Raw genomic sequence first — 25335 nt, forward strand, 5'->3', positions numbered from 1 at the left:
AAAAGGAACTAAAGAACTTAGAGGAAACAATAAAAATGGGGGAAAACACGTAAAAATTTTAATTAATATTATCAGATAGTTAAGAAAAGAAATTGGATTTTTAAAACAAGAACAGGGGTACCTGGATGGCTCAGTTGGTTAATCAATTGCCCAGTTTCCTCTCAGGTCATGATCTCCCAGTTTGTGAGTTCGAACCCTGAATCAAGCTCTCTGCTGTCAGCACACAGACCACTTTGGATCTTCTGTCGCCCTTTCTCTCTGCCCCTTCCTCTTGACTCTCCAAAACAAATAAACCTTAAAAAATTTTAATTTTAATTAAATTTTAATTAAATTTATTTAATTTAAATTAAATTAAAATTTAATTAATAAAACAAGAACAGATAATTTCGGACATCTCTTGACTAGGAGAATAAACAGGAAAAAAATTGAAAACAGGAGAGAAAAGGTAAGAAATTAAAAAATCAAATCAAACTCTCCAATAGACAATAATAGGAGCTCCAGAAACTGAAAACATATAAAACGGAAGGTAGGAAATAGTAAGATTTCGTTCCTGTTACAAAAGAAAATCTCATAGAACTCGAGACATGAACTTTAAAATAGTTCCTGCATAGAGTGAAAACTTGACAAACCTTTGGAGCACAAATTCTAAAGAGTCCACTTACATGCAATGTAATGAATGAAAAGGACCTTCATCAGGAAAGCCTGAGATAAGAGAGTATCTTAAAAACTAGCAGAGAAGGATCGCCATCAAAATAGTTTTGAGCTTGTCAATAGCCACCCTAGAAGCTAGAATTCAGTAGAGTAAAACCTTCACAATTTTAACGGAAAATGATTTACAACATGGAATTCTATACCAAACCAAATTATCAATCAAGTTGATGAGAGAATAGACATTTTCAGGTATACAACAAAATTTCTGAATAATTATCCAGGTCCCTCACCCCTCACATACACACATACACACACCAGGCACACTCATTGTTTTAGAGAGAATATTGGCATACGTGTTTCAAATCAAGGCCACGAATCAAGAAAGACAAATGAACCAGAAACTGGAATTCAATGTGGAAGAGAAGCTAAGAGAATTCCCAAGATGAATATGGAGGAAGGTCCCAGGAAAACAAGTGTGTCAAAGCTAATAGAGCAATCAATCTAGCTCAGAATAGGAAAACAGAGGGTTCCAGGAGGGGGGTTATCAAGAAAGTCATAAAACCAGTATGCCTGGCTGCATTTACAGGGGTTTAGAGTTCAAGCAGATTATGGATGCATTAATGATAGATGCAAGCAAGAAAATGAAGCAATGATTAAATCCAGGGAGAACTACACAAGAAAGGAAACATAATCAGGTTTTTTACAAGACTCAATGTGAACAAAAATTTATCTTTTTTAATTTAAAATGTTTAGTGTTTGTTTATATTTGAGAGAAAGATACAGAGCACAAGCAGGGGAGGGGCAGAGAAAGAGGAAGACACAGAATCCGAAGCAGACTCCAGGCTCTAAGCTGTTAGCACAGAGCCTGACGCGGGGTTCTAACTCACGAGCAGAGAGATCATGACCTGAGCGTAAGTCAGACGCTCAACTGACTGAGCCACCCAGGCTCCCCCCAAAATTTACCTTAAGTATAACAAAGCAAACACTAGATATTGATTTTATTATTTTTTTAATTTTATTTTAAAGAGAGCATGAGTGCACGTGAAAGCTGGAGAGGAGCAGAAGAAGAGAGAGAGAATCTCAAGCAGGCTCCACATGTAGTGCACAGTGCACAGCCTGACTTGGAGCTTGATCCCACAACCCTGGGATCATGACCTGAACTGAAATCAAGAGTTGGGCACTCAACCAACTGAGTCACCCAGGTGCCCCAAGGTATTGATTTTTTTTAAAAAAAAGTATCATGGAACTATGATGGAAAGATGGGGTAAAGTGAAGTATGCATGTTGATATCAACATTGAAGTACTAAATCCTTGTCTTTTTTAGAAGAAATTAAAAAGACAATTCATAAATTTGAAAAAGAAAATCTAGAAATAGCAGTATAAGCAATATAAGCAAATAGCAGTAGAATACATACAAACATGGAAGTAAATGGCCAAAGAGACAAACAAAGCAGTAGGAAGTCATCACTCTGAGGTCTAGAACTTGAAGGTAGGAAGTATGAAACTATTCTTTGTAGTTAAAAGGGTTATACCACTTTCCTTTTTCAATTAAGTACACATATTTAGATGGAAGTAAAAGTTAGATTAGAAAGAGAGAGAGAAACAGAGGACAAGGGAGAAAGTGAGGCAGGGAGAAACAAGAGACCACGGGAAAAAATGGAAGAGAAAAGAGGAAGGATGGGAAGGGACTACCATTAGAAAAGTACTCAATGACCTGGTACTTAGTGCTTTGAATTTTCAAAGGCTGGAGAGATACACATGCCGAGGCAATCAGGAGATCTCACAGAGGAGGTGAAACTGTACATATATGATTTAGACAAGCAATGAGGATTATGAAGGGAGGCTTTCTGTAGCCAGAAGGCACATGGTGAGACAGTCATTGAAGCAAGATGCAGTTGTGTTCAAGTCTTCTGGGAGCCCATAGAATAATGCCTTCATATGAAATGAAAACACTTCCTCCAAGATTTTGGAAGAGTTTGAGTGATAGTATCGAAGAGTTTCATATTTGAAACTGTGCCCCATTGAGTTAATGAGGTTAAAACTGTCACCAGCACAATTCCCACTGACAACTTCCTTTTGCACAGGAATGTTAACCTTATATTTTAGAGGCAAACAAGAAGAACTCTGGGGCGGGCTAGACCAGGTGAGTCAACCACGGACTCAAACCTGTGCAGATAGGCCATGGAGTGTCCAACAGACACTTATACCTCATTATAATGTTAAAAATCTTCATCCAGGGAGGAGAACAAGCTTCGTTAACGGAAAATAGGATACCCCACGTATAAGCATGTTTTCTAAGTATACCTGTGCAACCTTATGTGCTTTCCTTTACATGCAGTGACAAAAGTCCCCTTTCTGAATATTCATTCTAATGCTGAATAAAAGAAATCCACTCACCCCTAACCCTAAATATGAGAAACCCACTGTGGAGTCACAGCTTCGGAAGTTATTCCACATGATCTTATTTGGAGCAAATAAAGTTTCCTTTGGGTTAAACTCACCTGGTGTAGTCTCTATCCATAACTCACCAAGGAACAAACTCATGTTAGTTCTATTACATCTTTATGATGTTGAAAATTTCCTAATTTAAAAGGAATAGTAGATAGTATTCTTTTAAATTAGATGCTGCCTTACCTCATGGGCAAAAGGCTTGTGAACAGATGGTAACCATCTGCCAATTTGAAGGGTGCCTCTTTTCCCAGTGAACACAGCCCCATACCAGAGCACTTGGATTGGTGAGCAGAATGTGAGTGGAATTTCAATCCCCTCAGGCCCCCTTGGTTGAGTGATTCCAAATTCCCCCTTCCAGGTCTCTGATCCCCATATCCTAGCCTGAGCCTGGGGAGGTCAGAAATCATAGCTAGTGAGTAGGCTAAACAGGAGGATGTCTGCACACCCCCTCCTTGCTATAGGCTTCCAGGCACAATGTGTTAATGAGCTGTGAGTGAGAATGAGGACTAACTAGGCATGAGTTGAGAATTTTGATTTCTCTTAACTGGATATTTCAGTTGATAAAATGAGATTTTAAATTTGTCACTAGAAATGCCTAGATGAGTTTTTATTATGTGAACACAAGATTTCATCCAAGAGGTGGGGAAAAAATGAGTTTACAGAACAGCACTAAAAGTAAACCGGACAAGAAATCAAAATTGTTTTCTGTGTCCATCTGGTGCATTAAAATCATTATAAAATCATCTTGTTGTGTTAATGGAGATATATCCATCACCATCAACTAAAAGAAAAATAAAAGAATGGGATATCCATCGATTACTGCAACTGCTGGATATTATGCCTTAATATGTAAATATTGCCCAACATAATAATATCACAATTTTACTTACCTAAAGAACAATTAAGAAGAGGCTATAAAATTTAACATGGTAAGTAAAGAAAATCAAGTAACTCTGCAACAGTATCATATCACTTTGACAGACTTAACTTCATTTTGAGAGTGCTCAATCTGCTTTTCATTAAATCAAAAAAGTTTTGGTTTAGGGGCACCTGGGTGGCTCAGTAACTTGAGCATCCCATTCTTGGTTTTGGCTCAGGTCATGATCCTAGGGTCAGGGATTGAGCCTTGCATCAGGCTCCTCACTGAGCATGGAACTTGCTTGAGATTCTCTCTCTCTCTCTCTCTCTCTCTCTCCCCACACACACACACAAAATAAATAAATAAACATTTTTTTTAAGTTTTGTTTATACATCAGGATGTTTCAAATACATGCCTACATACATTTCTTAAAATATATGGAACATTTAAAAAATATCTCAGAAGTACAATGAGTTTAGAATTTCCCCCAACTTCTGACAAGGCTGTGTGAGCCTTTGTATGGTTTTTGTTTTTTAAAAACATCTTTACTGAGATACATACCTTAAAATTCACCAAATTAAATGGTTTTAACACATTCAGAAAGCTGCATTGCCATCACCACAATCTAAGTTTAAAACATGGCCTTCACTCCTCCCCACAAATCTTTCATAGAGGTTCTTTGCCATCTCCCATGCCCATCCTGCCACTTCAAGGCACTCCAGTCTACATTCTGACACCATGGAGTTGCATATTCTGGACTTCCACACACATGGAATCACACAATATATGATCTCTGGTGATAACTTTCTTTCATTGAGCATAACGGCTTTAAGGCTTATCTCTCCTATAGCAGCTAAGTAGTATTTCATTCTCTTTAATTTCTAAATAACATCCTGTTCTATGGACATACCATATTTTTTATCAGAAGATTCAAATTTACGCTATTTCCACTTCTTGACTATTACAAATAAGGCTGCTATGAACATTCATGTACATGTTATTGTGTGAATGTAATGTTTTCATTTCTCTTGGGTATATATCTAGAAGTGAAATTGCTGGGTCATGGTAAAGCAAAACATATTATCTCTAAATTTATCTTCTGAGGAACTTCCAAACTATTTTCCAAAGTGGCTGCAACATTTACATTTCCACTAACAGTGTATGAGGGTTCCAATTTTTCCATATCCTTGCCAATATTAATTACTTTTTTCTTCTTTTTCCTTTCCTTTCCTTTTCTTTCTTTCTTTCTTTCTTTCTTTCTTTCTTTCTTTCTTCTTTCTTTCTTTTTTTTATTATAGCTATTCTAGTGGGTATGGAGTGGTGTTTCATTGTGGTTTTCATTTGCATTTCCTAATGGGTCATAATGTTGAGCATTTTTCATGTGCTTATTGGCCATTTGTATAGCTTCTCTGGAGAAATGTCTATTGAAATCCTTTTCAAGTAGAATTTTAAAAACCCATTTTTAAATTGGTTTGTCTTTTTCTAATTTAGGTGTAGGAGTTCTTCATATATTCCAAAAACCAGTCCCTTATCAGATATATATATGATTTGCAAATATTTTATCCCATTCTATGTGCTGGATTTTCAGTTCATTGATGGTATTTACAGCTCAAACCTTTTTTTAATTTTGATGCAGTCCAATTTATCTACTTTTTATTTAATTTTTTATTCCTGTAGGGGTCTTATCAATAATCATTTAATTTTGGTCTGACTAAAGGTGCCCTCAAAGGAAGGGTATCTGGTAAAATAATAATAATGATCATCATCATCATTATGAAGAAATAAAGAAATTAACTTTAAAGAATAAGAAGAAAGGTATTTGTAATGACTAGCAAAGGTATTTGTAATTGCCCTTGAATATGTCAGGAGGCCTTTATTCTGGTCTCCTCTGCACTCTGATTTATCGGTGTTGCACAATTATTCTCTCAGAGGAGGTGTTCCTCTGCCTCTAAACGGAGAGGAAATAATAATATATGGACATAACACATAATGCTCAACAAATATTTACTGACCCACCTATTATGTGTGAAGCCCTCTGCTAATATTGGACTTAGAAAATAAAATGGTGCTGGGGAGGTTCAAAGCTAAATAAGATGTAGCTTCTTTTCTTTTCTATTTTTTTTAATGTCTATTTATATTTGATAGAGAAAGAAAGGCGGAGTGCAAGTGGAGGAGGGGCAGAGAGAGAGGAGAAATAGCATCTGAAGCAGGCTCCAGGCTCCATGCTGTCAGCACAGGGAGCCTGACACGGGGATAGAGCTCATAAACCGTGAGATCATGACATGAGCCCAAGTCGGATGCTCAAATGACTGAGCCACCCAGGCTCCCCTATGAGATGTAGTTTCTGACCTTAAATGAGCATATAAGGTATGATATCACTAGTGTGATAGAAGTATAAAGAGAGGCGCCTGGGTGGCTCAGTCGGTTAAGCGTCTGACTTCAGCTCAGGTCATGATGTCACAGTTAGTGAGTACAAGCCCTGAGTCGGGCTCTGTGCTGACAGCAGCCTGGAGCCTGCTTTAGATTCTGTGTCTCCCTCCCTCTCTGCTCCTCCTCCGCTCGTGCTCTTTCTTTGTCCGTCAAAAATGAATGAATGTTGAAAAAAAATTTTTAAAGAAGTATAAAGAAAATATTATTCAAGTTTGCTCATTTCATTTAAGGCATGTTTCTTCCACCCTTCCAACTTGGATAACACTATACATCCTTTACATTTCAGGTAACACATCATTTCTCTAGGAAGTCTTCTCCTCAAGGGAGGCATTCTCTCATGTGTCTTCATAGCATCCATATGTCACCTGTCATTTTGCCCTTATAGTAATCCAATTACAGTGGTGTGATCCAATTTTATAGATGAAGAAATTGGTAGCAACTACAGTTATGAATTGAGAAACTATTATGTGTAAGGGGTATACTATGCACCCTACATGCATTCTATCATCAATTCACAACATAATTATGAAGTAGTAGCATTACTAATGCAATCTTTTTTTAAAGTTTATTTATTTATTTTTTGAGAGAAAGAGTGTGTGGGAGGGACAGAGGGAGAGAGAGAGGGAGGGAGAGAGAGAGAATCTCAAGCAGGCTCTCCACTGTCAATGCAGAGCTCGATGCGGGGCTCAAACTTGCAAACTGCAAGACCATGACCTGAGCCAAAATCAAGAGTCAGACGCTTAACCCACTGAGCCAGCCAGGTACCCCATTACTAACCCAAGCTTAACAAACGAGAAAGCTGAGGCTCTGAAATGGTGAGCAATTTCCCCAAATGTTATATAAGCCATGAGTTTTGGAGCCAACATTTGAATCCAAGTCTGACTCCAAAGCCATGGATTTTGGTGTTCTTTACTATTTTGCTGACAAGGTTTATAAGCAGGTCATGATTTTTAAAAGGAGATGATAACCCTTTACACTATACATGAATTATATCATTTCATCCACGAAAGATCTCCTTGTGATTGTTCAAACTAATAAATTATATTTATGTGTAATCAATGTAACTATTAAAGCTTTTGAGGATACTCATTGGGAAATCATAAAAAGAGTTGAGATGAGGGATGTCTTTTGGTTTACATGTATTCTTAACGAGTCCTAGATTAAAAGGCTTCGTCATGTAACTCTTACCAACTTTCCTCAGAGGATTCACCTTTGAGAATTAAATATACAGAGATTTCTCACCGGTATAACACATCTTTAAGAAAATAGTGACTTTTATTATAGAGAAGAGGCAAACAGTAGGAAGTAGGAACATATTTCTGGATTTGGAATTAAAGAGTAAAAAAGATTTTATATTAACTTATATTTTTATTTGAACATGTAATGTATAAAGCAATACATAAAAACATAAAACATATTAAACAACGTGAAAACTGAAATGAAACCTGACATAAAAAAAGACACATATATCAATGGAACAGAATAGAGAGCTCAGAAACAAAGCTAAACATACATGATTAATTAATTAACAACAAAGGAGCCAAGAAAATACAATGGAGAAAGAACATTCTCTTCAATAAATGGTATTAGGAAAACTGGACAGCCACATGGCAAAACAATGAAACTAGACTACTATCTTACCCCATGTGTGAAAATGAACTCAAAATGGATTAAAGACTTGAATGTTAGAGCTGAAACCATAGAACTCCTAAAAGTAAACATAATCAGTAACTTCTTTGACATTGGCCTTGGCCATGAGTTTTTAGATCTGACATCAAAAGCAAAAATAAAATGTGGGACTACATCAAACTAAAAAGCTTCTGCACAGCAAAGGAAACCATCAATGAAATGAAAAGGCAACCGACTGAATGGAAGAAAATATTTGTAAATCATATATCTGATAAGGAGTTAATATCCAGAAGACATAAAGAACATAGACATCTCAATAGAGAAACAAACAAACAAACAAAAAAATGGGCAACAGATCTGAATAGACATTTTCCAAAGAAGACATATAGGAAAAGATGCTTGACATGCCTAATCATCAGGGCAATGCAAATCAAAACTACAATGAAATATTACCTCACACCTGTTAGATTGGCTGTTATCAAAAAGACAAAAAATCACAAGTGTTGGTGAGGATGTGGAGAAAATGGAAATCTTGTTCTCTGTTGGTGGGAATATAAATTGTTGTAGCCACTATGGAAAACAATAAAGAAGTTCCTCAAGAAATTAAAACTGAAACTACCATAGGATCCAGCAATCTACTTCTGGGTATTTATGCAAAGAAAACAAAACCACTAACTCTTAAAAATCTACGTAATCCCATGATCACTGCAGTATGTTTGACAATAGCCAATATACTGAAACAACCTAAGTGTTCATTGTTGGATGAATGGATAAAGAATATATATATATATATATACATACATATATACATATATACATATATATGTATATATACATATATAATACATATATATACATACATATATACATATATACACATATACATATATACATATATAATACAGAATATTATTCATTTATAAAAATAAATTGAAATTTTTGCTATTTGAGACATGGATGAACCATGAAGGCATTATGCTAAGTGAAATAAGTCAGACAGAGAAAGGCAAATACTATATGATCTCTCTCATATGGGGAATCTAAAACAAAACAAAACAAAACAGAAAAATAAGCCAAGGTCGTAGATACAGAGAACGGTTTGGTGTCATCAGAAGCAGTGGTTGGGGAATGGCAAAGGGGGTGAAGGGGATCAAAAGATACAAACTTTCACTGGTAAAATAAATAAGTCCTGAAGATTTAACGTAGACCATGGTGGCTACAGTTTATAATACTGTACTGCATAATTGAAAGGTGATAAAAGTAAGTCTTAAGAGTTCTTACCAGAAAAAAAATTATAACTATGTATGGTAGCAGATGTTAACTAAACTTTTTGTGGTGATCATTTGGCAATAAATACAAGCATCCAACGATTATAGTGTATACCTGAAACCAATATAATGTCACATGCCAATTATAGCTCAATTAAAAAAATAGAATGTGAATCTGATTGTACCCATGTGATAACAAGAAAGGATGCCATATTTATGAGTCTGCCCACTCAAGATGAGGCTGGCTATGACTGGTAAGTATTTTTTGGTATGGGATAATGACACAAAAACTATAACCATTTAATTAGTAATTTCTCACAAGAAGCCTCAGTCAGATTCAGAAGAGCGACTCTCATGGAACGTGAACTTATCCAAGCTCATCAACAGGCAGTAGGAAAAGCGAATGGTTTCTGCAGGTCTAATATGCCCTGGTGCATAGCACACACACCATCTAATGTGAAGTTCACAGTAATTCTGCAAGGCCAGTGCTGCTACCCGTCTTTCCCAGATTAAGTAACTGAGGCTCAGAGAAGTTATTTAATGTTTATTTATTTTTGAAAAAGAGAGAGAAGGAGAGAGGGAGAGATAGCACTCACGAGTGCACGTGAGTGGGGGAGGGGCAGAGCCAGGGAGCCAGGGGATCCAAAGCGGGCTCTGTGCTGACAGCAGCGAGCCCTATACGGGCCTCAAACTCCCGAACTGCGAGATCGTGACCCAAGTCGAAGTAGGATGCTCAACTGAGCCACCCAGGTGCCCCTCAGAGAAGTCATTTAAATGGCTCCAGCTTCAGAGCTGGTTAGGTAGCAGAACAACAATCAAGGGTAAATCATACCCCGTCACTTGTGCTTTTTCTACTAGACTATTTCCAACTTCAAGATTCCCAGCCTCTGGCCCTTTACTTAAAACACTGGTTCAAGCTGCCTCTGGATGAGAATGTAATGTGTGGAGACACTGGATGCTTATGTAGAGAGTTTAGTCCTCTTCAGTAAGAATCAATTCGTCAAGAACCAGAGTGAACCCAAAAGCTCCATTCGGGGATGATACTGGCATAATCACCAAAAGTGGGCCCTCCTTGAACTGTAATAATGGCCACAGTAGTAAAATGTTCTTCTTCTGATGGTCAGTGTTTCGTTGAGATAATATTCCACCCTGCCTTTATTAAGAAGTTGCGTGACATCTCTTGTGACCTCTGACACCCGCTGTGACCTTTCTGTGGGCTGCTCAGGAAGCACCGGCGACACGAAGCATTTTTACTGTACCATTCCATGTTCTGTGGCTCTGAAACAAAAATAAAGATAGTGTGTGTCCTTTGTAAAAGCCTACAAAATCAAATTATCATATTACTAACTTTTCCTAAACGAATTTACATGGTTTTGTGCATGATGACAAGAAGCCAAGCAAAGCTTACAAAACTTCCTGTAAGAATCTGTAGAAAAACGGAACCCTGGGAGTAATTTAGAAGTCAAGTTTGTGGCCAGTTTGTGGGAACAGAGCACCTTCCCCAGGAGAGTCCTAACAGAAGCTTGGGACGACCAGAGGCCAGCCAGAGACTATTCTAAACTTGATGTTGCCTAAAACCCCTCCCAGATGAACCCTGGCTACTACATCATTACCTCTTGGGACCTCCAAGGTACGTTAGGTACGTTAGGTATGTTCCTCAGGAAATACCAACACGCCTTGTTTTCCTCCATTATCTGCTTCTTGCTGTGGTCCTTTTAACGTATGTGTCCACATACTTTGACATCACGTGAGACTTTGAAAACGCATCATCCAGCACCTTGTCTTCCTCTGTAGCACCTCCTCTCCTCAGTTCCACCCTCCCCAGCACAGTCCAGACCCCACTATTGGTGGAAAGAAATTAATCTGCGATGGCAAAGGCCAATCAAAACCTCAGCAGTCCTGAAATCTCCGAAGATGATCTGTTTGCATCCCTTTACCCCTGTGTGGCTCATGTGCTGGCCCTTCATTCTCCCCCCGCCCCCCCCCCCACACACACCTTTGCTCACTACTAGATGCAGGTAACTGGGGAGGGTGGGACTTTGGGTGAAGGGGCCCCACTCTGTAGCTGAGGCCAGCCCTTGAAGGGGATGCCAGCTGGAGGCTTCATGCTGACCACCTGTCTTACAGCTGGGCAGCATGTCCTTCTGTGGAAGAGAATCAGGATGGCACATCCGGGGGACGGCCATCCTTGCCATGGCACCCCCAAAAATGTACTCTTCCCTACCAGGCACAAATTGACACCTACTGAAATTTCACCTTTCAGATATTAATTTTAATGCAAGTGCTCCAGAGACGTAACCCTTTACTGGTACCCTGCATTGATTTCTAAGTGAACCAACTTCCTTCCCTTCCCAAGAGAAGATTTAGAAGGAACCAAGAATGCATCAGACACAGAGCCAGAGAACGTGGTGCCGTGTGGGGCAGTGAGGGGCATCGTGCAGCGTTTTCGGGTTGGGTCAGTTCCTGGTTTACAGATGGGGAGACCATGGCCCCAACAAGGGAGGTGGCTGAGGCAGGGCCCTCCAAGTGGTGAGGCCAGAACTGAGCCTGCCCCTCCAAGCTCTTTCCCTTACCTCCCTCACCCAAGCACATTGAGGCTTGTAAGGCAGTCTACCAGCAGAGACGCGGTATTTCTCTTTCATGTGCAAAATGGTACCTGCACCCTGAAAGAATCATTTTGAGGGGCTTGGCTTGTAAACAGAATAGAGCTGTGGTGCCAGGGGAGTGAACTCATTGCTATGCGTACATAGTCTGTGAGGAATAATGGTTTACTAGTGTGGGAAAAACCCAGAACAAGCACTCTCCAGCTTCCCTAAATCTTACTTCTTCATTGCTCAGGTGGGGATAATGAATCCCGTTTGCTTATTTCCCAGTATGGCTGTGAAATTTTAAGAAGAGCTAGTGAGTAGACAGTATATTCTTATTTAACAACAGGCAGGCACTTTATTTTAGAAATTCTTTTAAACCTGGTAATAATTAAAGTATTAAAGAATCAGGACAGCCTGGGTTCTCACCAATCTGAATGAAATCCAACTATAAATTCTGATCTAGCTACACCGTCAGTGTCTACTGGGTGAAAAGCAGGCTTTCTTTCAGGGTTAAGATTACTTCCCAACCCCCTTCGCCCACCACACACATATATAATCTTGTTGTTATGACATTGCTGGAATATGTTTGTCTTATTGAAGTCTGCTGGGCTTAGAAATTACTTTGGACTATTGTGCAGCTATGCTTTGTGTTTGTCTATTGGATTTATTTTATTAAGGGCAATTTCTATCTATTGGACTCTTCATAAATGATGTTCCTTCCAGGCTTGTCAACCCCATTTTCTATTGAGCGTTTGATATGCTTCAGATACTTACAGGTTTAAAATTATTTTTAGCACATAAATATTTAGAACGGAAAAAGATGCTCTAATAAAGGCAACTATGAAAGCAAAAGTAACAACAACAATGGTAACAAAACAGCAGGTTATATGGAAAGCAGGTGACACTAAAATAGCTCATGGCCCAGGCATCTCAAGAGAGGCCCTGACTATTGGCACTAGATGTTGATCCTTCAGTAATTACAGAGCTCAGTGACCTGGGAAATAATCGGCAGTGAGCAAGCTTACCTCAGTCATACTTCCTACCCCCCCCCACTTGTGCTCATGCTAGCTGGGGGCCCTGAGCTGGTTTAAGTCCTAGCAAAAATCTCATACCAATACAAATATTTACATAATACAGGGTATTTATCTTGGCTCCAAAGAAAGCTAAGCATCTTTCAAAGTTCACATGGCTTTAAAGACATGCTTAAACTTGAGGTATTGGTCTGATGGAATGACCCCACATTGATGTATTTGTGGAGATTCAGGATTTGTTTTTGTTTTTGGTAATAGTGATTCACTACCCTTAACATCTCATACATTCTTGTACATTTATGAACCAGGAAGGAGTAGGGAAGAGGCACAACTTAAGGTCTTTGTCTAGTTTTATGCATTTGTTAATCACAGCACTGTAATGCCAATGGGCGACCTGCAAGGAATAATTATCCTGCTAGCCTTCTTGTAAAAAAAATTTAATGCAAATGACCTGTTGAGAGTAAGGACTGAGGTGTGATTGTTCTGGATTCTTCTATTCTCTCCTGACTTCTCAATGAGAGCCGTGAAAGAAGTTAGGAGCCAGAGTGTGGCCACAGAGAGAAAGTATATTGCTCTGGCCTCGTTAACACAGTGTTCAAACCAAGTGAGTCAAACAGTTTAGAGAAATAATTCCCTTTTCAAGTCCCAAGTTAGATAGATTTGTAAAAATTACCCACGATCTTTGTGCCAAATTAGGTAAACAATAAAAAAATAGAGAGCTAGTTCTTCACCGCTGAAAGATAAAAAGTCTTGGGGTGCCTGGGTGGCTCAGTCGGTTAAGCATCCGACTTCAGCTCAGGTCATGATCTCACAGTCCGAGAGTTCAAGCCCCGCATCGGGCTCTGTGCTGACAGCTCAGAGCCTGGAGCTTGCTTCAGATTCTGTGTCTCCCTCTCTCTCTGCCCCTCCCCTGCTCATGCTCTGTCTCTCTCTGTCTCAAAAATAAGTAAAAACTTTAAAAAAATATTTTAAAAAAGTCTCAAATTGCGGGAGAGGGAGAGAATCAAGTTTAAAAAAGTAATTTTCAAACTTCTGAAATTTATAAAAAGTGAGTGAACGTGGTATTGAATGTGTAGGTGTAATTGCTTTAACAATCAACAAAATCTTCCAATTTAAAAATTTTATGATTCTAAAACTCATTCTATGTATTATCTTTCCTTAGAAAGATGTTTTCTCTCTGGTTTCTGTAGAACTTTCCTTTAGGTAGAAAAGAAGTTCTCCTCCTCTTAGATACATTCATTCATCTATCATTCATGCACTCATCAGGCATTATCAAGCGGACATTCCAGTACGCGAAGATCAGTTGTAACTGTTTCTCGTCCTCAAGGAACTTGCCACGTAGGCAAAAATGGGTCATTAATTAATTCATCAATATTACTTACCAAAAGTTTCACAAATGGAAGAACATTCTCTACTTTTATTGTTACATCAAGATAAGATGTCACAGAGAGCTAGGAAGATTCTAGCCCAATCCTCATCTCCAGTGGAGACTAAAGACATTTCTTTTCAGAGTGGTGACATATTTCCATGATGCCTATGTTTTTATGAAGGTAGCTTATCAGTACATAGATTCCTTGACACCTATAAATGTTCAAAAATGGGGATCAGCACCACAATAAAAAGTGTGTTTTTTTGGCAGAGCATATAGTATAATCAGTAGAGCATAGAATGGCTTGCCATTTTAAAAAATATGTAAGTCACGCTGACAAGGATTTAAAACAAAATGTCTTGGTCACTTTTAAATAATATAAGTGATAAACTACCTGCTGAGTAATTACTGGGTTTTTTGTTTGTCCGTTTTTTGCGGGGTTTTTTTGATAGTCACATAGTTTAAATGGTTCTTAATTTCAAAAAAATATTTTTCCCCAAGACATTTAATGTTAAAAAGTGGCTCTTCAGCATGTAAGAGTACCCTAAGTACTTTTCATAAGAATTTTTATAATAAAGCAGCATCCATTTTAAACATTGTTACTTACCCAAAAGGTCTTAATGGGTTTAGTAGCTTATCAGATCAATAATCAATGTTCTTAAAAGTCACTTAATTCAAATTCATGTAATTTGCATAATGAAAAGATCTTATATACATATCTACATCATAACTCCTGGTGCTTTCTTCATAACTATTTATGTCCCCAGTATCATCTTGTGCATCATCACGATGAAAATATTTTTAAGACCAATACTGCTACGATATCAAAAGATTTTGTTGCATAAACAAATATATTGGATGTCACCTAAGGCTGTGACAATACCACTAAAATAAAAACATTCAGTTGAGTCTTCTTTCTTGTAATTTTCTTGATTATGAACTCTAACGGATCAACCATTGTGTGAAGAGAACAAGGAAATTCAAAAAAAAATTGTAAAAGAGTTCACAAGAAAATACTTGTAGTATCTTAGGTGTCTGTTAAAATGGCTTATACGGCCTTTGTTAGTCCTTATACAAATAAAAGGAAACTAAAGCCACCACGGCAACCCCAAATTATTTTAGTGTCTGTAGAGATGAGTCTGCCGTGAGCTTTTCAATATTTACAGAGTCAACTGTCACCTTATCACAGTTTTATACAACTGGTACCAGTTCAACACCACACACACATCAAGGGCCTTTGAAAAATATGTATTCACTTATATATGGAATCTAAAATACAAAACAAAGACACAAGCAAAGCAGAAATAGACCCGTAAGTGCAGAGAATAAACTGGTAGTCACCAGAAGGGAGAGGAAGTGGCAGGATGGCAAAGGGATTTGGAGTTATAAAATAGATAAGTCACAGAGATGAAAAGTAGAGCATAGGGAATTAAGTCAGTAAGATTATAATAACATTGTATGGTGACAGATAATAATTACACTTACTGTAGTGAGCATAAGCATAATGTATAGAATTGTAGTATTGTGTTGTACACGTGAAACTAATAAAACACTGTATGTCAAGTGTACTTGAATAAAAAACAAACGACTATACACACATACCCACACACACACACACACACACACACACACACACTGATTAGACCTGTCCCCAAATCTCCAATTTATATTCTGCTTCAGCTTATGTGTTGTTCTTTGGGTTTTGAAAGTAGCAAATATCAAAACCTACTTCTTTTCTGGGTCTATCTTTGAGATGCATTTTGACTTCTCTGAGTTTTTCACCTAATTATTACTCTTTTCCCCAAAACAAACAAACTGCAATTCGATACAGTTAACCCCTTTGAGTTTCCCATACCCAAAACATGTATATTGATATTTGTCCCGGACTGTAATAAACTTGTGCCCTGCTCTGCCTGCCCCACTCCACCCACAGGGAACCCCTAACAAGCAACTCTAAACCTTAAGAAATCTCTGATTTCTGGTTACGGTGTCTTTAAGGATTATATAAAACTTGGAATTCTTTATCTGGTTTTTCCTATTGTTCAAAAACAATATCCTGTGAGGTATTTCACACACCAAAAAGAACAAAGTTGTAAAAATATTTGAGTTTTTAATGACTTTCTTTTAACCTACCCTAACTTCACCCCAAGACCAAACTTTGTAATTGATGGCCTTCTTAGAAATGTTATATTATCAGTTCCTCCTCCCTTTCATTTACTTCTCCCTTTTTATTCCTTCAAGAGCCCTGTAAATCATATGATTAACTTTCAAGCCAAGACTGGTTGATGTGAGCAAAAGAAATCTAATTGGAATACAATCGCCCCCCTACTGCTTTTAACATTTTTTTTGTGCATCTAAATGTGATCTGAATTTCAGATATGGTTTTCTATTTGACATTTATTTTCCTCGAGCATATATGTGCTGCATCCTTACCTAAATTGGGTTGTTATCTTCTTCTGCTCTTTTGAGCTTAACACTATAAATTAACCATTATCCTGCTTAAATAAATTCCTTTGCAGATTTTATGTATATAGAGAGTATTTCAATTTTATTCAAGAATAAATATTGAGTTATTATGTCCCATAGAGTGATGTATCAATCTTTGAGAATAAAAACTGACAGTACAGTGTCAAAAGGATTGTATTCTTAATTTTAGAAATAATATATCAAAGCACCTTTTTCACTTAAGGAAATATATGGTCATTGTATCAGTAAAATAAAAAAAAAACACATTTGGATCTGAGAGAACAAGAATTCGATATTTGAAATATGTTGTTTTAAAACTAGAGGTAAAGAAATCCTTTGGCAAAATAACAGTGAGTGTTGGTAGTTCTTGAGACGGTTGTTTTGACTGGACATGGTTTTGATGCTCAGTCTATGGGTTCCCTTCCGGCTTCCATTACAAAGTCAATTCTCCCATCCCAGTAATCATGTCTCTTGTAATTCATGGATTAAAAATTAAAGGATCATTACTGTTGTGTATTTTTATACTTAACAAGCTAAAAGAAATCCTTATTCAAAGAAAGAAAGAAGTATGTACCTTTAAATCAATAATGATGCAGAAATATCCATGATACCTAGACTCCTTTTCAAGAAGCAGCAGGGGATTTCAGTGACATTAGAAAGGATTACAATATATCTCAGGGTACAAGGTGAGAAAGAGACAAAGTTGTAAGTACCCAAAGAACCACAGGGAAAATTGTTTCATCTGATTAGACAACCCGTGAAACAGTACTAGTGTTTTGTTTTTTTTTTTTTTCTTAAACTGTGTAAAACTAAAAATTTGCTACTTCTTTTTGCTATTAAGTCTCCATTTCCCCATTTTACTTTTGGAATTTATACTAATTCCAAAAATCTGGAAATCATGGCCAAGTTTGGGAATGATTAGGTAACAAAAGACATGGAAATTTGTTTAGGGTTACCCAGGCAAAAGTAATTCTTCTACTACCTGAGTGCATATTTCTGTTGTTTAACAAAACAGATGCTGAAAAACCATTACTTGGCCAATGAGGTAGATTTATGGTTTCTTAGGAATCTACCACATGGGAGCATGGGGTCTTTGTGGTTAAAGACATCTATATAACAATAAGCCAGTATCACAAAGCAGGAAACAGACCTTGGCTCTCTTCAATTCGGGGTTATTGGGGTTTGGAGAGGGAAACTTATGCCTCCTGCCAGACACAATTTTTAAACATTTACAACTTGGTCACCCGTTATCACTTTAAACCACTTTGTCCCTGAAGGGTGACACTTGTGTGGCAAGTCATATTTTATTACTAGGTGAAAACTTTTTTGAACGAGTGAAAACATTTGTCTTTAATGGTGATTAAATGCCTGACAAGTTAGAATCTTTCACAGAGAATGAAATGAGCTAAGTGCAAAAACAGGTTTCTAATGCTGCTTCCCAAAATAAAGAAATAACAAATGAATGAAGGAGATTAAGGCACCAAGTATTTCTCCATCAGGGAACCCAAAACTTCTTTAAAATAAGTTCAATCATTTTTTCATAAAACTCTATAAAATAACAGAACAAAGCTATCCCTCCAATGCAATATATGTAATTACCACCATATTGATCATTTCTTTGCCTTTGTTTTTTTTCTGACTGTAGCTTGCTTTCATTAAACATTTTTACCCCTGGTAAAAAATATATATATTACCTATGCTTCAACAGATACTTCTTTTTATTAATCAGTGCAACCTTTCTCTTCAATTCAGTAAAGGACCCATGAAGTATTTTTAACTTGGTCTTTTATTGAATTAAATCTATTTGAATGGAAACAAAATAACAATTAAACCCCTATGAGATCCTTTGTACAAATCATAAGATTCATTGTTCAGAGTAACTTTTGAGGTTATCTTCTAAGACTGTGGAACTTACCATTGGTTACAAAAAAAAAAAAGAAGAAGAAGAAGATAAAAGATTTTCTAAGTTGTCAGTATTTGGAAGAGGAAGTGAGAAAAAAATTCATGAAGCAAATAATCATGTTGAATGTGGACAGGGTTGAAACTCATGAGTAAATATGTAGCCATTCAGGACATACCCTACATTTCTTTCCCTTTGGAATTCTTGGCTACATTAATTAAGTGAGCTTAATCTTCCACTTTAATTGCTACCTCTCTAGTTTGTTTTGCAGCCAGAAAACCCTGACCTAGGAGTTTAAACATGTGTTGTTGTTGTTGCTGCTGCTGAGAAGTAGAAGTTCTGGCTTTGCCATTAGCTCCGGCTTTCATCCCAGAGGAGGTAATGGACCTAAATCTAATTATTTGTAAAGCTTGCTCAGATGATTGGTGGATGATAAAGCAATATATACCATTAGTCATAAGGACAGTGGCACGAGAAATGAATCTGATAGATAAGCCAAAATTTTGTGAGTAGAATTTTAGAATTCTTTGAATAGTGCTATTAAAATTGGCAAAATGCATTGATTTAGGTTGAAGTCCTTTAGTTTTCGTGGAACCCCTACAAAACTTTATTTCTTATAACACTTAGAAATTTCAGTGTGCTATAATAATTTTTCTCTTCTATCGGGTAGCGTCTTCCTTGAAGGTCAGACCCATGCCTGATCTATATTTCATCTCCATGCATCTAGAATTCTGTAAGTATTCAAGGTAGCCATTCAAACATTTGTTGAGTCCACAGCCCATAAGGCACCCTTTTGCAAACTGGGAATAAAAGCACGCCTCCTCTAGGAAGATGCCACACTGAATTAGTGTGGTTGAAGTGAAAGTACTGTTTAGTCTTAGAACACCTATGTTCCTTGAGGCACCTGCCTCTCTTGTCCCCATTAATTAGTCTTTCTGAAGACTTTGAAATTAGTCCCATCAATTCAGGAATGAGAAAGGATGGTTTTACCATAGGTTATTTGAAGGAAAGTAGTTCCCTATGCCAGTGTTTCTTAAATTCAGGTTCAAACAATGGATTAAGTTATTGGTGGGAAAAGTCCCATAGCATTCAAGTCTCATTTTTAGTATATCCAAAAGAAAATACATAATGTGTCATTTTTTTCTCTTCAAATGTTTGGAGATGAAATTAGGAGAATAGGATAGTTTAGGAATGATGGGCCCTTCTATAATTACCTGAATGTGCGTAGTCAGAGGGCCCCATGGTTTTGTGGAAGACTATGTAGTTGTTGCTGTACTTAAAACAACCTGTAAACTCATCATCAGCATCTCAAAAGTTATGAAAACTCAGAGCTAATGACCATACTAAATTTTGGCCGAGCAATCCAATTTTGTGCCGTGCTAGATCTATTCTAGAGGCAATTAATTTTATGAAGTGAGACTTGACTCTGAGCAAAATACCAGCAGATAAGATACATGTTATATAAAGGGATGTCAATTCCTTACCTTGTTTTTTGTTTTTGTTTGTTTGTTTGTTTTGTTTGTTTTTCCTCAGTAGAAATACATTTTGTCTTGTTGAAAAACTGGATATCAGATGTCATAAATTATTTAATAGGATGTTGGAGATAAAAAGTATCGTCATTACATCTAAATTCTTGCAGACAAATGGCCTCTAATCTGAAATTCCAAAAATAACTTAATCAATTTATTAACATTATTTTGTCAGTGCTCAGATTTGATTTTCTCTTTTCATACTCAGGACCCATTGTTCACAGCCAGATATTAATATATATATATATTATAAATACAATATAAATATATAAATATAAATGTATATAAATATATATAAATTATATAATATATAAGTTATATGTTATATATAAATATATATAAATATAAATATATATACATTTAAATTAATATGACATTAAATCTATAAGGATAACCAAGGTTTATTAAAAATATATGACAAAATATATAAAAATTTTGAGAATGGGGCATCCTTCAAAGATCCAACCCGACCATTTATATACAAAACATCAATGACAAATTTTTCAGTTATTTACTTTGTCATAGATTACCTTTCTATATGGGTTCGTTTTCTAACTATAAGAGTTAGCATTATTAAATGGAAAATGGTCTTCAGAAATGTGCAAGTACCATCAGTAGGAAGAAGATAGAAACAAACTAGTGGCTTCCCTCACTACCAAAATTCTTACATTTCAAAAAGACCTATTGTTCAAAGGCCAAAATTGTCCCCAAATCAATAAACAGAGGTTACCAAGGCTTAGTCATCCACAGTACAGTGGCTTGTTCAATAGGAAAGGGATTCGAAACGGAATAAAAAGAGACAGCGGCCATCTTATCCTGGCCCAATCCTTACTCACCCCCCTTCACCTAGGCCAGTACATGCCAAACAGCCACCAAAAACAACCAATAAATGAAAGGAAACTCAAAGGTCACTCGGGGTCATTATTTTCACATACCTTTGAATAATGAGAGCATCACATGTCAGCTAGAGGAGAACAAAATGTCACATTCTCCAGCTAAAGGTCAGCCTCGGTCAAAGGTCACAGAAGGGAGGCCAGGAAATAACCTAAGAGGTTAGGCCGGGTGCACAAAGAAAGGTCACCAAATGTCAATGAAAGCATGCAGCTGTTTGGAGATGAAACAAGTGAGGCGCCCTTTTGTGCTGACATCGGCTAGAAAAAATGTCTCTGCTGACATTTTTTTTTAAGCTGGCAGTTTTATAGGACATTGACATTAATGTACCCAACCCCGAATTAGCCTTTTTAAAAGCAACAGTTTGGAAGTTAAGTGCAGCAGTTTCCAAAGAGTCAGAATCATGACATTTTTATTTCAAATGATTAATCCAGCAATGGACTTCTAACACCAAATTTAGATTTCATCTGAGCTCTTTCATCGTGACAATGTGTTAGAACCAGGCCTGAGGACAGGTAGTAATCAGTAACCAGTATTTTCATATTTTTAAGAACTATTATTATTCTTTTAACTGAAAGGTGCTTGGAAAAGCCAGCCTGTTACAGGGTAGGAAGATATGAATGATTTCACATTTTACTGAGCTTGGCAGTTGGCAGTTCTTAATCTAGTAATAAAATCCATTCAAAGGAAAGAAAAAGGACTGACACATTTGCAGTTCCATTTTAAAGGAATTTGTGCAAAACATTTGCAGGCTCAATCCTTATCTGAGTATTAATCCCTTTTTTAAACTGATAATTCCCACCTGAAATGCCGGCTCTCTGAGTAACAATGTTCAGAAGCGGGGTAGTTCTTCCAAGTACTCTCCGACACCAAACTCTGCTGGAGAAAAGTTCAGGAAAAACAGGCACTCAATTTATTCAGCTACTTAACTTTCACTTGATCCCCTATCTGTGGGCCTGTGGGTCTGGTTGAGACACACACACACACACACACACACACACACACACACACCTGATACTGATCCAGCATTAGCAGCTGTTTCCAGACAATGTTAGAACATTCCACATCTATAAACATCCTTTACTAATTCACGGACACAAGACCGTGTTTTAAATACATGATGCATTTACTTTTCCATCCTCAGGGTACCGACAAGTGGTCCCAGTTTATGACTTGGGCAGCTCCACGTTTGGCCCCAAATTATTTTGAAACAGTTGTACCAACCACCTTCTTAATGTCACCTTTTTTTTTCAATTCTACATGTTCTTTAAAGGGAGAGCAGTGTGCATTTATATACAAATTAATAATAATACAAGTTCGCATAGAAAGAAAACTGTAGAGCCCGTTTTAAATGCAAGAGAAAACTCTCCATAAATATCTCTGTTCCGGATTCTTTTTCTTGTTTGTTCCTTCATAAAGATCCAGGGAGACTGCCAAACAATAATGTTCACCCCCGGATTATTTCAGGACTCACCCAGAGGTAAAACTACCTTCCTACCTAATGGACCCTAGACATATGAAGCCTGTCAGGAGAACATCATAAATCGTGGAGATGGGAAGGGAGGGGGCAGGGAGAGCTACACAAACCTTTTGCACTTAGGAGAAAGAGTTATTTAACACATCAGGGAAGTGCATTTAATAAATGAAGTCAGTGACTTGAACATGTCATATTCGATCTATACAGAGGTTGCTGAACTTTCCTTAAAAAGTCATTTTTATGCTGGTTGCTTTTCTTATGAAATTTTCTACACCTCTAGTGTATGAAATGGATGTGTAAGCAGCTGATTGAGAAATGGCTAAGGTCAAAGTTAATAAGGAAAGCAGAAGGTCTAAAAGCTGGCTGTCTTCTTTTCCCCTTAGAGTTCAAGAGGCTCCACATGATTTGGGCATGACATATTAGTGTTTCTGACACAAAGCTTTTTTTTTTAAATCTGCTTTCAAATAACTGATACTTGGGCAGTAATAAATATAGAAGGTGTTCTGTTGTTGGAATTACGAAAAAGAACTTTCTCTTTATTTTTTTAATGTGTATTTATTTTTGAGAGAGAGAAAGAGACAAAGTGCGAGCAGGGGAGGGGCAGAGAGAGGGAGACACAGAATCGGAAGCAGGCTCCAGGCTTTGGGCTGTCAGCACAGAGCCCGACGTGGGGCTCCAGAACTGGGAGATCATGATCTGAGCCGGAGTCGGACGCTTAACCGAATGAGCCACCCTGGCGGCCCTGAACTTCCTCTTTCTAATTCCATCCATGAGTCAGTCTTTTGTCTTTAAAGGTAGAATGATGGAAGGGCTAGTTTGGGGGGATCAAATATTACTTCCAATTGTCAGGCCCATACAAGCTGCAGGATGTAGAAACTGCTGAGGAACAATGAAAAAGGTGGGCATTTAGCATCAGGTGCCCTTTTGGAACACACACAAAAAAGCAAAATAATCAGCAAGTATAGCAACAAATACCAAAGAGCACAGCTAGTTTCCAAAGTGCCTTTGTATCCCCAGGAGTCTTTCTGGATCCCTTACATTTTAAGTTGTGAGCATCTCTGGGTCATTTTGTCACATAAAAAAAAAAAAAGTGTGGCATCCCCATCAAATCAACAAATGGGTTTGCTGCCTCGTACAGGATTTAATTGAAACTTGGAACACACTCAGTGAGGTTCATCAGATAAACACGTGCCAAATTTAAGATTAATATTTACTCTAAAATGGATGCTATAGCTTTTCTGAAAAACTACCTCCTTCATCTTTAGATACGATAAAGTGTAGCTTATTTGATGCTCTTGGACTTTGAAACAGAAACCACACTTTGCAGAAAACAAACATAACCCTGAATACCGCAAAGAAAAAAAAAATCTCACTTGAGTTTAGAAGATTTGCAAATGCCACAGTTACCTTACTTAAGGTACGATTGACAAAAAAAAAAAAAAGAAAAGAAAAGAAAAGAAAAAAGAAAATAGAAATCCTAGTACTTAGAAACTTGTATTTGCACGCTTATATGCAACTTATTCTCTAAATGCCTTGAAATAATTGCCTCTTCTGCTTTATATTAACTTGACATATTTTTTTTGTCAAGTCATGGTTCTTTTTCTAGTATCTGAAAATGTGCCAAACTAAATGTCAGTGCCTCCATAAGGAAGATTTAGAGTTCTTTTTAGAGCAGATAGAAGCCTCAAATGACAAACATGCTTATTCTGAATGTCCCTCCTGCGGGTGTGACTTGCCTCAGAACAAGGTCACAGAACAACATAGCAGAGAGAGCTACAATTTGTTTGACTTGACATTCCCAGGTATTTCCCTTTGTTACCCCTGTGTCATCATTCTGTGCAGAGAGAGCAAGGCAGGCGCTTTCTGTCGGGTGAATCTGGCCGGTAGCCCTACGTACCACAGAGAGCTGCTGTGAATTTCACTTTATGAAAAGTACCATTTGACTTTATTGCTGTTAAAGCATTGCAGGGGCAAGTTCTGAAGTCTTTCCCCGGGCCAGCCTCTGGCTGAAAAGTTCACCCCATCCTCCTCCTGGAACAACTCTTACCTAGACTTTTAGCTGAACTTTAGCGACCACGCACTGTAGCAGAGTGGCTGCTGTGACAGGCAAGGTGGGAGGTCCAACCAAGGCGCAGTCTCCTTGCGGCCATCATTCCTAAGGTAAGGGTAGGGAATGAGAGACCAGAAGTAGGAATGTTTTTGCACTCAGTCAACCTTTACTATTTACCTAGTAGAGGGCAAAACCAGTTCTCGGCATTGGGAATACGAAGTCATGAAGTCATGTTTCCAATGTTCAAGGTGTTTAACAGAATAAACTAAGGCTGGAACCCTCTGCCCTGAAGGTCCTAGAGATGCTGCCTACTATTAGCCTTGGCTTCCCTCTTGGGTCACCATGACCCTGGGCACCAAGGGGACAAGCATTTATCTCAGTGAAAAGCAATTTCCTCCCTCCCTGACTCATTGCTCTCTCTTGCCTTGACTTCACACAGTGTCAACACTGATGGTTTGGGACACATGTAAGGTAGAATTGGGGAGTTTAAGGCTATAATCTCTATATAATATATGAATAGCATAAGTTTTTTTTTCCAGTTCTTAATGAACTTAACATAAGTTTCTGAGCTATTCTCCCTTAGGTACATTTCCTTGATCTCATGGAATTCTAGTATGTGGAAAAGGACATTCTCTCAGACTGTTCTCAGTCTTAGCAACAAGGCTTGGCACCAAGAAGAGCTTCCTGCCTTATTCTTTGGCTCCTTTCTTGACTTTATATCACAGCATCTGAACCTCCCTGCCCCT

This window comes from Lynx rufus, unplaced genomic scaffold (assembly GCF_022079265.1).
Source record: "Lynx rufus isolate CCGP_SWC_20201006 ecotype Redwood Valley unplaced genomic scaffold, mLynRuf1.p SCAF_5, whole genome shotgun sequence".
Classification (NCBI taxonomy): domain Eukaryota; kingdom Metazoa; phylum Chordata; class Mammalia; order Carnivora; family Felidae; genus Lynx; species Lynx rufus.